The sequence below is a fragment of the Prinia subflava genome, chromosome 3 (assembly GCF_021018805.1).
Source record: "Prinia subflava isolate CZ2003 ecotype Zambia chromosome 3, Cam_Psub_1.2, whole genome shotgun sequence".
NCBI lineage: Eukaryota > Metazoa > Chordata > Aves > Passeriformes > Cisticolidae > Prinia > Prinia subflava.
Genome location: NC_086249.1, coordinates 104,234,372 through 104,250,390, shown reverse-complemented (window position 1 = coordinate 104,250,390; position 16,019 = coordinate 104,234,372). Strand labels below are relative to the sequence as shown.

The 16,019-nt window shown below is 45.4% G+C and overlaps 1 long non-coding RNA gene across 1 annotated transcript; it reads left to right on the top strand.

Annotated features, from left to right (window-relative positions):
* Nucleotides 1–1,548: 1,548 nt before the first annotated feature.
* LOC134548403 (uncharacterized) lies at nucleotides 1,549–16,019 on the top strand. Its single transcript, XR_010079762.1, has 3 exons — nucleotides 1,549–1,705; nucleotides 3,304–3,374; nucleotides 14,108–16,019. It is a non-coding gene; the product is annotated as an uncharacterized LOC134548403 (long non-coding RNA).

Below are 16,019 nucleotides of genomic sequence, written 5' to 3'. Positions count from 1 at the left end.
GGGCTGCAGCACGAGGGAGGATGTGCTCCATAAACGTGAGATACAACTCCAGGAGCTGCTTCCCTGCTCTTGGTGCTGAAAGTTATCACCTCAGAATTTATCACCCTGTGGCTGAGAGTCTGCTGGAGCTCAGCCTCCCTTGCTGGGGGCTTCAAATGTGCCAGGGGAGGTTCAGGCTGGGCATCAGGAGGAATTTCCTCTGGAATTCAGGTCTTCCAACTGAAGGGATTGTTAAACATTGGCACAGATGTTCAGGGTGGCAGTGGAGTCCCCATCCCTGGAGGTGTTCAAGGATGTGATGCTCAGTGCTCTGGGCTGGTGACCGGGTGGGTGGGGATGGGTCACAGGTTGGACTCAGTCTTGGAGGTGTTTTCCAGCCTAGATGATTCTGGGATTCTGTGACACTGCAGGCACAGGGAGGCAGCCCTTGGGCTGCTTTGGTCAGCTTTGTTGTCTTCCCACCCAAGCAGACCTGAGTGAAATTGTAATGTGTGATACAAACCAGGTCACCATCTGTAGGAGAAAGGAATACAGGCAATACTCATCCCTGATGAGTAACTGTGTTAATTACTCAATACCTCTTAATTACTGTGTTAATTACCCAATGCAGCCGCACACCTGATGAGTCACAGCTCTATCCAATAAAGATAAGTGTGATAAAAGGGAGTGGGTGAGCTGCGGAGGGATGTCATGGAGGAGGATTAAGAATGAGAGAAGCATGAAGAAGAAGGATCCTGGGGAGAAAGAGAGAAAATCACTGTGGTGAGGTCAGTCTGGGTGTGCAGTTAGAGCCTGCTGTTGGAACCTGCAGTCACAGTCTATCTGGATAAAAGCCTGGAGAGTCTGCACACTAATCCCTGCAGTCACAGTCTCGCTGGGTAAAAGCCTGCAGTCACAGCCTGCACACCAATCCCTGCAGTCACAGCCTGCACACCAATCCCTGCAGTCACAGCCTGCACACCGATCCCTGCAGTCACAGTCTGCACACTGATCCCTGCACTCAGAGTTCAGCAGGAAATAAGCAGCAGTCAGAGGCTGCAAGGGAAAGCTGCAGTAGGAGCTTGCTGCAGCCAGAGTCAGTGAGTGGTTGGAGTCAGGATGGCTGAGCTGTAAAGAGGAATAAACCAGGGCCCTTTTCATGCTGTGATAAACAAGAAGTCTGTGTCTTGGCTCATTTCTACCCTCTAACAGGAGGGCTGCTGCAGGAACCCCCTGTTTCTGTAAGCCACTGCTTTATCCTTTATCAAAAGGATAATGCATCAGAAAACCTTGAAGACATCCCCTACCTTCTTGCCACTTCTGGAGTGTCCTTCTCCCTCTCTGCCCTGGAATGATCTGACAATGAACAGGTGATGGATCTGGCACTTGCAAAATGCCACTGAAAAATGTTTTGCAGCTTGGGAATATAAAACCACAAGGCCAAGAAGGACTCATGGTCACAGAAAAAATTGGTTTCTCAGCTCCTCCAGGCTTTCAGGGCATGCCTTAGATATCGTGGCATGAGCAGGCATGCACTTGGGTTGCTTGTTTTTTGTCCTAGCAACCGAATTTCACTCTCAATTTTCCTGCTGCTTCCTGCTAAAGCATTTCCAGCTGAAAAGCTTTTCTCCTGATACACTACGTAAGGCTTGATTGGGTTGCTGGAGTCAACATCAGTATTTTTAGACAATGGTCCACGGCCTCTGATGCAAATCAACTTTAAAAGGTTAGTTTTGTTTGTGTGCTTTAGGCTATTCTGTTCCCTCTTGTAACTCCCTTTTCCTGTGCTCTGTCAGCAGAGATATTCTTTAGGTGAGATGATTAGTCAAGGCCACTTAATTCCTTTTGCCTGTCTCTTCTCTGACATAAAACCTGTTGATTCCCACTGGAAAAAAAAATCTGATCTGTTGGCTGTTAGGCACTTTTGTATTTGTGAGCCTAGGAGTTAAGTATTGTTATAAAATCTACTTTCCAATCTGATCATTTCTTGAAAAAACAAAACCCAGTCATTTTTGTTTCCCCCTTAAAATACCAGTCAAATTAAAACAAAAGCAAGGCTTGCCCAGCTTATGTAAAGCTGGATTGCACTTCAGACTGTATTTTTGTGCATTATTGAGTTTACTGAAGTCTCAAGGGATGAAATTTGCAAAAGCAAGTACCATTTAAAGTCATTGGCACTCGTGCACTTTAATCCCCTGGGTGCTTTTGCAAATCTTTCACAGACTGTGTAAATGTGCCATATTCAACTGCAGCAAGTCCGTGATGGATGAGGCTTCTGCCAAGCAGGGAGATTTAGCAGAGCCTCTCTTCATCGTGCATTTCACTGTTATTAACAAGCTCTCACCTAGAGTGAAATAAATCTGACTTAATTTGCACCAGCTTCCACTTATTAGCCATCCATTTGTAAATATAGCTGCAGTGACATCTGATTGTTTTTTGATATGTCTGTTGCATCAGAAACAAAGCCAGACAAATTCGGTCTGGTTACATATCAGCATCTATTATCTGCTGTGCAGGAATTGCCTGCAGAGAGGGTTTGGAGGAGCAGAACCTTTTCCTGGTGCTGAAATTCCCTTTTTTGGACAGCTAACCAAGCTGACCCACTGCCTATTCAGGCCCTTCCTCAGGCTTTAGTCTGGCTTCCAACCCTTGAACGTGTCCAGCCTCCTTCTGCAGCAAAATCACCTCAGTTTGGTGAGATAAAGAGGAGTTTATCCCATTTCCAGATGGAGCTGATCCAATCCACTGCTCCTTCCTTATTCACATCGAGCATCCACATTCACTGCAGCAGGGTGTAAGTTAGAAATGCTCACATGATACCAGAGGTAAAGAGTTAATAAACTGGAAGGTCACAGTTAATGGAGACTTGGAGGCACATCCAATAAATCCCTCAGCAACAGGGGCTGGGTGTTGAAGGTGGACTCTTTGCAAGGCAGTTTTCACCTAAGTTGGGAAAAAAAAAAGGGGGAATTAGTAGATGGTGCTGAAGACATCACTTTTAATGAGGATGTGAGGCTGCATTATATAACGCAGGGTATTTATGACTTCACGGCAATTTAGGGATTTTCATTCTGCAGTCAAAAATTGGTTGGGAATCATAACTGAGAAATTGACAATTTTTACAGGATCCTTCATCCTCTAACCTGAAAAGAAAGAGAAAGAGCTCATTGCTACAGCCTGATCACTTCTCTGATTAACTCAGGCCAAATATTTCAGAGCAATCTGTTTCTCGCCTACATACAGTCAACCAAGTTAATTGATCGAAGAGAGGTTTCTTTCTAAATACCCTATTCAGCAGAATAACTGTGTTATTCTCCCACTTAGTGCAACATGAGAGGTTCTGGATTCAGCTGAAGTTTTAGAAAAGTGCACTGCACCTCTGCTACCTTACCTTGGTAAGAGCTGCTAAAATAAGAAGCAAGTTGCAGCCTCTGGGGTTGAAAGTTCTTTTTCTCTCTCTTTTTTTTTTTTCCTTTTGTTTGTGGCTTTTTCTAGGTTTGTTTGTGTGGGGTTTTTTTGTTTATTTTTTGTGGTTTTTTTGTTTGGTGGGTTTTTTTGGTTTTTTTTTGTTGTTGTTTTTTGTTTGTTTGTTTGTTTGTTTGTTTGTTTTTGCTAGAGTAGTTTAAGAGTCATGTAATTTCTCCCAGAAAAAAATGAGAAGCCACCTCTTTAAACTTTGTTGGGATGTTGATGGAAGTTGACCGTCTTTGTTCTTCATTAACAAAAGAATTGAAGTAGTTGGGATTTTTTTTTTCTGGGCACTGTGCCCCTTGTTTTTTGTCTTGGAACTGTGCACTTGGTAAAGCCAAAGTGAGGAGAAAACCAGGGGTAATACCTTTCCTTAGCTGTGGTATTTAACTTCAGACCTGGCAGGATTATCTAGTTAAGCTCATTAACTGAGCTGTCAGTCAAAGAACAGGATATTTTCAGCTCCTTTTTATTCTGGACAATCAATCAGTTAAAGATGATACCAGCTCTGAGATATGAGGGTTCTGGCCAGGGCATCCAATTTTTGTGTTTAGCTCCAGATATTGCCCATTTGGGCACAAACACATGAACATTTAAAGAATTCTGGGAGACAGAAGCATTTTGATTTGGTATTTTTAATCAGCTCAAGTTTTAGGGAAACTAAGAGAGCTTCTGCCTTTCTTTGATGAAAAATAGGAGATCTGGTGGAGTGTGTTTCCCTTAGCATCCCAAGATGACCTTTTTTCCTCCATATTCCTGTGGCAGTGACATCTAAAAGTCAGATATTAGAACTTAACTTTCTTGTCTAAGATATTATGTAAGTTCACTGTAGCTGTGATGCGTATTTGTATTTCATAACCATTTCTTGAAACTTCTTTGCATGTGTGAGTGAAGCCTAAGCCTTAAGGGATTTAATATTTAGCATATTTCTGCAATCTGGCAAGGTCATCTTTCTGCTGATATATTTGAGTTAGGAATTTACACAGTAAATGCCATAACTATTAAGTGTGAGAGAAAGCCAGAGTCCTGAAAAATTAAGACGTTTGAAAATAGAACCTGACCTTCTCTAATACAGGATTCCTGATGCCCTCCCCACACCCTTTACTTAATATTTCAGTTCCCATCACACATGGTACAAACAAACATAAATCAATCAGGAGTTTTCCCCCGTTTGCAGACGTCAACAGTTTTCAAAGTGACCTTTTTCCTTCCTTCCTTCAAAAACTACTTTGGGCAGGGAAGGAAAATTGCCCTCCCAGAAATCAAAATGTGAATCCAGCTACTGGAGAACAAATGTGTGCCAGTGAATTAAATGATTTTATGTGGTTTTTTTTTAAGAGAAGTTTTACTCTTCTGAACTTTTCAGCTGTACTTTGTTGTAATTTAACCTTCAGCTAATGTACTGTGTCAAACTTCAGCACGCACAAGATGAGATTGTTCTAATTATAAGATTGTCATAGTTTTTACTGTTAAAATCTCTGCATTTGCCCATCTGCACCTTCACTGTCTTTAAGAGGCTTAAGAGTCACAACTTAGCAAATATAAATTAACATTAAGGAGTCATTTGCTGCATCTGCAGAACAGTTTTCAGTTTCTTTGTGCTCTCCTGTGTAGAGCTGAGCCCTCTGTGCCTCGAAGTTTTCCCTTTGTCAAGGCTGACAGGAGCAATCTGCTGGCAGGGAGGGAAACGTGACAGAAACCTCCTGTCCTGTCTTCTTGAAAAGTTAAACTCCTGCCTCAGAGAGAGCGTGGTTGCTGTTCCTGCAGTGCCTGAGCTAAACAAGCACTCAGCAATTCCCTTTTCCATTTGAAAAGGGATGCAGGGAGCTCTTCAGAAGTTGACTTTAGTGCTACCAGCTGCACATCAGCACACGAGGCCCAGCCAAGACAGATTCATGGTGCCACAGTGTTTGAGTTTTCAAACAATGCTGACCATCCACTCCAGTCTTGGAAATATTGATGCAAACCTATTCCTCTTTGAAATAATTGCACACCAACCTCTGGGAACATTTTGATGTGGCTTTGAGTCAGCAGTGACCACACCAAGCTCCACTCTCTTCAACAAGCCTTTGCTGGCAAGGCAAGAAACACCTCTTGTGAAGGTTTTTATTTTTTAAGCTGTGTAAACAACCTTTTGGCAAACAACCTCTTGGCAAACAACCTTTTCTCATTGTCTAATTAAAAGATGAGATCAAGCCTGGATAGCACCAGGATGTATTTTTTATGGTGTTGCCTTTTGCATTCCCACATTTCCAGGCAACAAAAGTGGGGTTTGAATGGTTGTTCTCCCAGGCTCTGCCAGATTTCTGCTGCTGAGCTGCTCTGCAGGCTGCCTGGCCATCAGCTGGAGCTGTGCTAAGTCTCAGGGCTGCTCTCTGCTCTGCCATGCAAACCTGTCCACCTGCAGGATCTGCAAAGCCCCTTTTCCTTTCTGGAGGTGCTGCTCGCCTCACTCCTGGGCCATTGGTGCTTTTAAAAGCTGTGCACCACGACTGTAAAAGTTACTTTGGCAGTCACAGTGCAGGAAAAGATGTGGCTTGACCAGCTGATGTAATTAAATAATTCTAGCTTCAAAATTAGATGGTGGCTGTGCTGACTGCTCTGCATCCCTTGTGTGCTGGGCTAACAAGTGGCTCCAGATGCTTTGCCACATACAGGGAGTATTTATTGCCTGAAAAAAAAAAACCACCAAAAAATTATGGGATAAATTGATCATCAAACAGCAAGCCACAGTAAAATGCCAGAGCAATCCTAGCCTGGCCTGCCAGGATAAAGCTGGCAGGTGCTTGAGCAAACTGCAGTCTTCTGGAACAGGATGAAAATGTTTGCTCTTTGGAGTTGCAGTCCTCGTGGCGGCTGAAGGCGTGTTTGTATAAATTAATGGAAATACTGATGATTCTTTGGTGGCAATACGCAAAATTTTTGTGATAACATCCTAGAATTAGTTCTCAAGCGATGACCTCATTTGGGGAAAACTGAGCAGCATGTGGTGGCCAGCTCAGACACTCAGGAGGTGGAGAGAAACATTTTGCAAGGACATTTAGTGGCAGAACAAGGGAAAATTGCTTTAGACTGAAAGAGGCCAGGTTTAGATGGGATATTAGGAAGAAATTCTTTTTGGTGAGGGTGGGCAGGCCCTGGCACAGGGTGCCCAGAGCAGCTGTGGCTGCCCCTGCATCCCTGGCAGTGCCCAAGGCCAGGTTGGACACTGGGGCTGGAGCAGCCTGGGACAGTGGGAGGTGTCCCTGCCATGGCAGGGGTGGCACTGGGTGGGATTTAAGGTCCCTCCCAACCCAAGGCATTCCATGATTTGAGGGGAGGTGGGGGCAGCTCTCACCATCCCCCCTGGCTGATCCCAGGCCCCTGCCCCTCTCTGGCTGTTGTTCCAGTGCTCCAACAGCCCCAGGCTGGGCATGGCAGAGGCCCCAGGGGCCATGAACCCACCACCACCCCTGTCCCCTGCTCCCCTCTGCCTGAGGGTTTCTTGTCAGAGCCAGACTTCATTCCTGCTCATCTGAAGTGAAACCTGGGGCAGGAAATCTGCTTCAAGCATGGCAGAAAGCAGCTGTCCTTTAGCCCAGTCTGGGGCTCCAGGACACGACTCCTGGGGAAGCAGAGGGTTCACCTGTTTAAATAACTCCATTCTGAGCTTTTCCTTTGCTGCAGTACTTCTTTATTCCCAATATTGAGGTAACCCATGTTCCTCAGGGAGGAAAAAGAAAAAGAGGCAATTTGATATAAAATGACAGCAATTCCACACAGTTTGTACTTTCATAAAGGTGAGATTTTTCCTTTTCTCCTTCTCTTCTCATCTAATTCTCATCTCTGCCCAGCTTTTGGCACCATTTTGTCCTGCCAGAAGAGCTCCTCCATCCCTTTGGTGCCTTCTGCCAGCTCTGCACTGTCCCTTCCTTTCCTGTGCCACAATTTGATGAAGTCATGACATTAATTACTGAGCAAATGATGTTTCTCTCTATGGTGGGTAATTTCTAGAAAAGCCACTTTCTATCAGTAGCAAGCATTCTTCTGCCACATATGTCCCTGCCTGTTTGAGACTCCAGGAAACCAGCCCGAGGCAGTGTTTAAAATCCTAATTCAGCTGTAATTTATATCTGCAGCTCCAGGTACTTAAAAGCAATTTTTTGCTTCCATCAGCTGTGGAAGGAGCAGGATAGTATGAGAAAACATAGATGCCTCCTCTGAATTTCACCAGAAACCCTGACAGAGGCTGTCTGGCTCTCCCTGCAGCCGGAGTTCCACACGAGCTGCTTGCTGAAGGACAAGCAGAGGGAAAAACCTTTAATTGCAATTCACACTGGCTGGTTCCTGCCAGCAGAGCTGCACCAGTGCAGGCAGCACCCAGGGAGAGGCACCTGCAGCAGCCCCAGCTGCTGAGCTGCTCCTTCCATCAGCTTTTCAGCAAGGCTCCTCTGACATCCACCCCCCAGCCTGCCTTCCTTGGTTCTGTTTTATGGAGTGAGGGGATCCCAGGATGGTTTGGGTTGGAAGGGAACTTCAAGATCATCTTGTCCTAACACCCCTCCCATGAGCAGGGACACCTTCCATTATCCCAGGTGGCTCCAAGCCCTGTCCAACCTGGCCTTGGGCACTTCCAGAAGCAGCCACAAAATCTCTGGGCAGCCCATTCCAGTGTTTCACCACCATCACAGGGAAGGATTTCAACCTAAGGTCTACTCTAACTCTGCCCTCTGGCACTGGGAGCCATTCCCTGGCTCCTGTCCCTGCAGCCCTTGGCAATTGTCTCTCTGCAGCTTTCCTGGGGCTCCTTCAGGCCCTGCAAGGCCACCCTGAGCTCAGCCCAGAGCTTCTCCTGCCCAGGCTGAGCAATGCCAGCTGTGCCAGCCTTTCCTGCCAGCAGAGCTGCTCCAGCCCTCTGCTCATCCTGGAGCCTCCTCTGGGCTCTCTCCAGCAGCTCCACGTCCTCCCTGTGCTGGGAATTCCAGGGCTGGGGCAGCTCTGCAGGTGGGGCCTCACCTGAGCAGGGCACAGGGGCAGAATTCCCCCTTCACTTGCTGGGATGAGCCCAGGACATGGGAATTTTTGGGACATTCCCACCCTCTCACCCCCCACCACCTCCAGGTCCTTCCTGGCAGGGCTCCTCTTGATTTTGTCCCCCCAGCCTGGGTTGGTACCAGCTGCTGCCCCAGTCCAGCTGCAGCACCTCACACCAAGTCTCAAAACCACACAAAACCCCCGTGGATCCACTGATTTCCCACCTTTGATCCTCTCCTGGAGGATGGAGCCCCCTCTGAGGGTGCTGAGGGCTCTCAGGAGCCCTGCCAGGAGAGGCGAGTGACGGATGAGAAGCGGCAATCGGCCCTCAGCCACCGCACACCCTTCCGTCCACATAAGCACAAACTTTTCCCAGTGTGGGTTTGTTTATTGCCTCAGCCAGCTAAAGGCCACGAGATGCTAATGCTAACGCTACAAGCACATTGCTGCCTCTTTAATTTATTTCAGCTAGCTCCCGTGGATGGCATTTGGGTGAGCCAAGCTGCCAGTTGAACTGGATTTGTTGTGCAGTTCGACGTAAAAAACCGTGCTGGAAATAGAGCTGCATTCTGAGGCATCTAATTAGGAAAGCATCATGATAGTCAATGCAAATGTTTTTCCAAGGCTCTGCATCTGTGTGCTGTGCATCAGTCGTGCACTGAGATGGCAATAGCCATTTTCCAAAGCCTTGAAAGCCGTCTAAAGAGGAAAATACATGCTTCCAGCCTGCCTTGGTGAAGGAAAGAGCAAACCTCATGTTTTAGTGCTTCAGGATCCATGTGTAAACTTCCTCGGCAAAATCAGGAGGGAGATAAGGAGAAAAAAAAGGAAGGGAGATTTGCAGGCTGGACCAGGAGCCTGTGCAATGTTTAGCAGCTGAGAGCTGTGGTTTACAAATGCCCAGAGCCTTAGGGTGAACACCAGCACTCTTGGATATGCAAGGGTACAACCCAAATGTATCATTTTTGCAGACCAAAATACTTGGAAGGAGACTGAAGATGCTGACCTGGGCTCCCCTCTTTTTTTTTCCTTTTTTTTTTTTTTTTCCTTCTTTTAACAACATTTTTTCATTACAGTACACGTGGACTCGTGAATATAAATACTCATGTATGTTTATACAGATATATAGAATCATGGAATGGCTTGGGTTGGAAAAGACCTTAAACATCATCCAATTCCATGGGCAGGGACACCTTCCACTATCCCAGGCTGCTCCAAGCCCTGTCCATCCTGGCCCTGGACACTTCCAGGGATGGGGCAGCCACAGTTTTTTGTGCCCAGGCCTCACCAACCTGACAGAGAACAATTTTTTCCCCCAGTATCCCAATTAACCCCACTCTCTTTCAATCTGAAGCCATTCCCCCTTGTCCTGTCACTCCACCCCTTGGAAATAATCTCTCTCCATCTTCCTTGCATCTTTCTTGTTTCTTGGTGAGATTTTGTCAAGTTTTTCATGAAAGCATTTTAAAATACTTTGAAAGCATCATAAGTGCAGTAGAACACTTTTCCCTGTGCTTCTAAAGTGTCATAAAAATCCTTAAGGATCTGTGCTAACTCTCTAAAAAAACCTGAATTTGCTTCTAGCATCTAAACCTGACTAAAAATAACCAGTCCATCAAACTTAAAAGAACATAGAATTTTATTCAAGTTCACCTAGGGACTTGATTATCCTGTTGAAAATGGCAAAAAACCAGCAATTATGAAAATCTAGACAGAAAAACAGATTGATCTCCTAGGTCTGTTTAGCTGCTCTCCTTCAACAGATACCTCCCCCTTTTCTCTGAGTAAGCAAATAATTCCTGGCCTCTCACATCTATAGAAAACTGCTTTTCTCGAGGAATTTATTCAAAAAGTCACTGCAGCTCTATTTGTAGAACAAATGGGTCTTTAATGATTCGCAGTCTCATTTGAATATTCATGTTAATGTGCATTTTTTTCTTCCATTTAGGAAATAATCATGTGGTAACAAAGGACTCCCATTAGCTGCAAAACGCAGTTCTTTAGGAAATTAATTTGCACTGATTCTTGACGAGATTGAGGGAGCTACCAGGATCAGTAGGGAAATTAAAAGCACCACGTGTCTTCTTCTACCTGTCCTAGGTTTAGTGTGTCCATGTGCAGCTGTGGTGCTTCCCAAGGATCTTCCTGCCTGTGGATGTTAAAAATCCGGAGTGCCCATCATGCTTTAGAGAGGAACACAAGAGAATGGGGTCATGGAATGGTTTGGGTTGGAAGGGACCTCAGTGATGATCTTGTTCAAACCCCCTGCCATGGCAGGGACACCTCCCACTGTGCCAGGCTGCTCCAGCCCCAGGGTCCAGCCTGGCCTTGGGCACTGCCAGGGATGCAGGGGCAGCCACAGCTGCTCTGGGCACCCTGTGCCAGGGCCTGCCCACCCTGCCAGGGAACAATTCCTGATTCCCAAGATCCCATCCAGCCCTGCCCTCTGGCACTGGGAGCCATTCCCTGGCTCCTGTCCCTGCAGCCCTTGGCAATTGTCTCTCTGCAGCTTTCCTGGGGCTCCTTCAGGCCCTGCAAGGCCACCCTGAGCTCAGCCCAGAGCTTCTCCTGCCCAGGCTGAGCAATGCCAGCTGTGCCAGCCTTTCCTGCCAGCAGAGCTGCTCCAGCCCTCTGCTCATCCTGGAGCCTCCTCTGGGCTCTCTCCAGCAGCTCCACATCCTCCCAGGGCTGGGAATTCCAGGGGCTGGGGCAGCTCTGCAGGTGGGCTCTCGCCTGAGGGGGCACAGGGACAGAATTCTCCCGTCACTGCAGATCCCACCACTTAGTGCTGTACAAAATCCCAATAAAATATGAGGAAAAATGAGGAAGAAAAGAAATTAAAATGGAGAATTCCAGCAGCAGTTCTCACTCAGCTGGGAGAAAGCCTCATGATTTCTGCAGATCCAGAGACTTTTCCATGACTTTAGACTTACTGAAGACAACAATTCACATTAAAGATGCGATGATTTTCCACCGACATTTTTTGGACTGTCCCGCTGGAAATTAGAAGGAAACAAAAATTCAACAAATGATTGTGGTAATAGTTTTTGACAGAGCCCTTTAAATTTTTAGCCAGACACAAACTGTGTGTGGTTCTCTGCATATTTTACTTATTTCCTGGTGGTAGCAGCAATGCAAAATATATTGGAACTGCCTTCAGGGATTGTGTATTTAAGTTTTCTTTATTAAACAGTTCAGTTGGTAATGTGTATTTACAGGGTTATTTTTTTCTTTCTAATTAATTGTTTTAGAGATAGTTATTATTTTCTGTCATATATTAAAGAACAGAAAAAGGGAAGGAGAGAGAAGAGGAGGCCTAAAGCCTTTCTGCATCATTATCCATTTATTAAAGCACTTAGGAGTGTGAGTTACCCGCACAATTTAATGTGAGATCCATTACAAGAAGTTCTGACCATCCTGAATTAACAGGAACTCTGCCTTGGAGACTGAACTTCACTGCCTGGTGTAATAAATACTGGGTTTAAGGCAAAACCCTGGTTTTGCTCAGTGAGCTGGGACTCGTGGCTGCACACCCCAGAAGTTAAAAGCCCAGCTAGCAAAGCTCCTGGGGCTGTGAGAAACTGAACTGCAAGGAAGAAACAACAGGAGAAAGTAAAAAAATCTGCTGTAAGAACTGAGAAGGGTCAGAGCAGCATTTTAGCAGGACATGGGGCAGTAGTTTCAAACTCAGGGGAGATTTAGATTAGATTAGATAGAAGGAGGACATTTTTTATAATGAGCAGGATGAGGCACTCCTTGTGCAGAGCTGGTGAATGCCCCATCCCTGGAGATGTTGGAGGCCAGGCTGGATGGGACTCAGAGCAGTCTGGTCTGGTGGGAGGTGTCCCTGCTCATGGCAGGGGTGGAACTGGGTGATCCTTGTGGTCCCTCCCTACCCAAATAATTCTGTGGTTCCCTGAATTCTGCCATGCCCTCAATGCACAGTCAGCTCTTAGGCCAGATGGTGAAATGTGACTCATTAAAATAGTGACCAGGGCAGAAGAGGGCAAAGGAGAGAGGGAACCTGATGTATGACACAGCTGCCAGAGCAGTTTTATTTATCGAGCCACTTCAAAATAAAATATTGCCATTTAAAAAATGTTTGTTTGTTTGTTCACCAGGAGCTCCAATTCAACTCTCTTCTTTCTCCCAAGAGCATTTCACTCTGTGTTGTTCTGTCCAGCAGGTATTTTTGCTGACAAACTCACATTTTTGCCCTCTAATAGGACACTTAGGGAAGTCAATAAGATTTGGGAAACCACTTTGCCCTGTCTGCACTTCAGCCAAATCACAATGATGTTAAATGAACTGCTTTTAATAATTCATTGCAGCAGAATCTGGTTTACTTTTAGCCAGCTCTTAGAGGAGGGAAAAGGCTTCACCTTCTGAGCCTCATCCTGCAGAACTGCTGAATCTCTCCCAGGCTGTTCCCAGATGCTTTTCCAAAACAAACCCCCTGATACAGCAGGGGACACACAGAACAGAGAATTACTTGTGTATCTTCCCACTGTCAAAAGAAAAGGGGAAGTTTTCACCTGATTGACACATTATATTAACCCTTCCCTCCTCAGTGACCACAGAAATCAGCAGATCTCAGGTCCCAGGCAGTCCCCAGACATGAGGAGCTGTGCTGTGAGAGGGATTGTGAGAGGACAAACCACCCAAACACACCCCAGAAAAGTAAAAAAGAGAAATGGGGGCTGTTTCAGGCCTGTGATGTGTCCAGGGGAAAGCAGCACTTTGTGCTCAGCCCTGGGTAACCAGGATGGGTTAAGGCTGTGAGGTGAAACAAGGGTTGGGGCCACAAATATAATTATGTTTTAGCTTACCTAACATAAAAAAGGGAAGAAAGACAAGCTAGGAGGTATGAGCCCTGAAGATGATCTGACAAAAACTCACCTGCCTCTAAACCTATCTGTTTTTCTAGTCTTTGGTCTAACAAAAGTTATTCCCATATATTTTACCTCAATTACTGCTATGTATAAAGAAATATATTACCTAATACCCGCACTTGAACTGAAGCCTTGCTGTTTATGTTAAAAGCACACATAAATTTAAATGTGTGTGCATACATAGGTGCCTGTAACTTAAAGGATTTGTGTTGTACAGAGAGATATAAAAATATTTCTGTACTTGTAGGCAGATCCCCCTAAAAAAATAAAATAAAAGGAGGAGGCTGGTTTTATTAGTAATGTAAATCAATAAATTGTCCTCAGCTGGACAAGAAGTGCTCAGTTTTACCAGCTGGGGATGTGGCCTGCAGCCTGAGCTCCCATTTTATGGGACACAGGGATCTCTCTCTGCAGGAGCTGTTTAGGGAAAGCTCTCTTGCAGAAATTACAGCTTTTTTGGAGGCTCAATTTGAGACAGAACAGCTGTGAACCACCCCCCCCCGCAAAAGTGTAATGACAATTATTAAAGGTTCCATAAAACATGGAATAACCTTGTTGGATATTCTCTCATAAGATCACATGGGTTTCAAAGCTGTTCCTAACTCCCTGATTTTTATTTGCTCTTCTCTTAGCCAGGAGCTGTTTTTTTTTGGTTTTTTGTTTGTTTGTTTGTTTTGTTGTTGTTTTGGGGGTTTTTTGGGTTTGTTTGTTTGTTTTGTTTTTGTTGTTGTTGTTGGTTTTTTTCCATTTGACAGATGCTCTCTGGGCTGTGAGGGGTCCAATTCAGCCTTCAGCATCCTGCAGCTCCTCTGAGCAGCCCCAGGAGCACAGCCCAGCTCTCAGAGGGAAAACAGGGCACTCCAGGGAACACTTACTCGAATTACACTCTGCCTTCAATTTGTCAGCTGCACCACCAGCAGCAAGAGGAGAGACGTGGAAATGTCACAGAGTGGTAACCTTTAAAATGCTTTTGCATTCAAAGAAGAAGAAAAAGCCCAAAGCACGTGGCTGCAGCAGCATTTCCATGACTTCAGTGAGTTCCCCTCTGCTCTGTGGTGGCTCCTCAGGGTGGCATCAGCCTCTGCTCCTGGAGCATCCCCAGCAGGGACCAGCCAGGGCCACCAGCAGTGGGGTAGCACCACTGTCCCATCCACCATCCCTGGGGCTGAGTGCCCAGGAAAAACCCAGCCCAGCCCTGCCAGCCAACAGCACCACCCCACTGGGACATTTTCTGCTGGAAATCCATCGTAAATACGGATTTGTCCCTGCAACTGCAAGGCATTTGGGCTGCATGTGTCAAAGGAATTTCTGTCTCTGTCCTTTTGCTTTGAATTTCTGTCTTTGTCTGGTTGCTCAGCTGTTTGAAGAATTAAGTTATACCTGAAATCTTCTGATGTGACCAATTTGTGAAAATCCTGGGTTGTTTTATGTGTATTTCTGTATGTGAAAATGTTATTTTGATAATGAAGAGTACTGGAATAAAGGTGTCCTGCAGTAAAAGCCTACTGAATATATCCTGGATATGTTCACAAGGCATTCTGGTTATCTTCATATACTGAATGTTCTGAATATATTCAGACAGCATAAAAAATTACCTCCACAAGGCAAATAATGTCTGTAGACATCATGTACTAAATACTGTAGCAAAAAAAAAAAAAAAAAAGATGGATAAATAGCAATCTTTTCCTAAAAGTACAGAAAATATTTCAATTTCTATAAATAAGTCAAGCTTGCATGTTTTTCTCCAGCGTAACATACTTTGTTGCTGTTTTTATGTGATTTTTTTAAACACATGTATATATGTATTGATATTTTCCCGCACTCTGGGGAATGTTGAGATGTAATTGGCAGCCTTCACTGCTTTTTTAAAATTGACACTTCTTCAGACAGAATATATTTAGGTATAGACCCAAGACCCTGCTGGTTGAAAACCTCAGCTCTATAAAAGTTATCTCAAAGTCATTAAAATACCATCAGTGATCTTTTCAGGCAAGGTCATTGGTTAGGAACCCATCAGAAAGTTTCTGCTCACTGTAAAGCACATCCAGAATAACTGGGTTGCAAAGGCAGCCATCTGAAGGGGAGGAAGGCCAGAATTAGATAGCCCTGCAGTATTAATGGTTCCTGCTCTTCCATGATGAAATGTGTTATGACACAGGTTTTGACTCCACCACCCTCTGTCCCCCCTCCCCCAGCCCACTCCTGTTCGTAGGAAAAGAGACATTTTTCTTTTCTACTACCTGCATTTTATTCAGAATTCACTGTTCAGAGGCTGAAATGAACATAAAATTATTCATTGTCTCCTTAGAGATTTCCTGGTTCTTATGCCATTTCACGGACGCTGTCAGAAGGTGTCCAAGAGTTCCACAAAGATTCCTGAGCTCCTCTGCACAGGGGCATGGTGAGGTGAAGCAGCAAATGGCTGCACATGAAGGACAAAATCCCACCTGGCTTTTGGGGCCTCAAATCATGGTCATAGCGGGAAAATACTTGGAGCATTCTATATGTGAAAAGCCGAGCAAAATGGCTATAACAGATCAAGCAGGGCTGGCCAAGATCACCTCACTGCCAGCCAGAGAGACAGGAAGAGTCCTTAGAACTGGCATGGGCAACATCCTCTCCTCTCCTCTCCTCTCCTCTCCTCTCCTCTCCTCTCCTCTCCTCTCC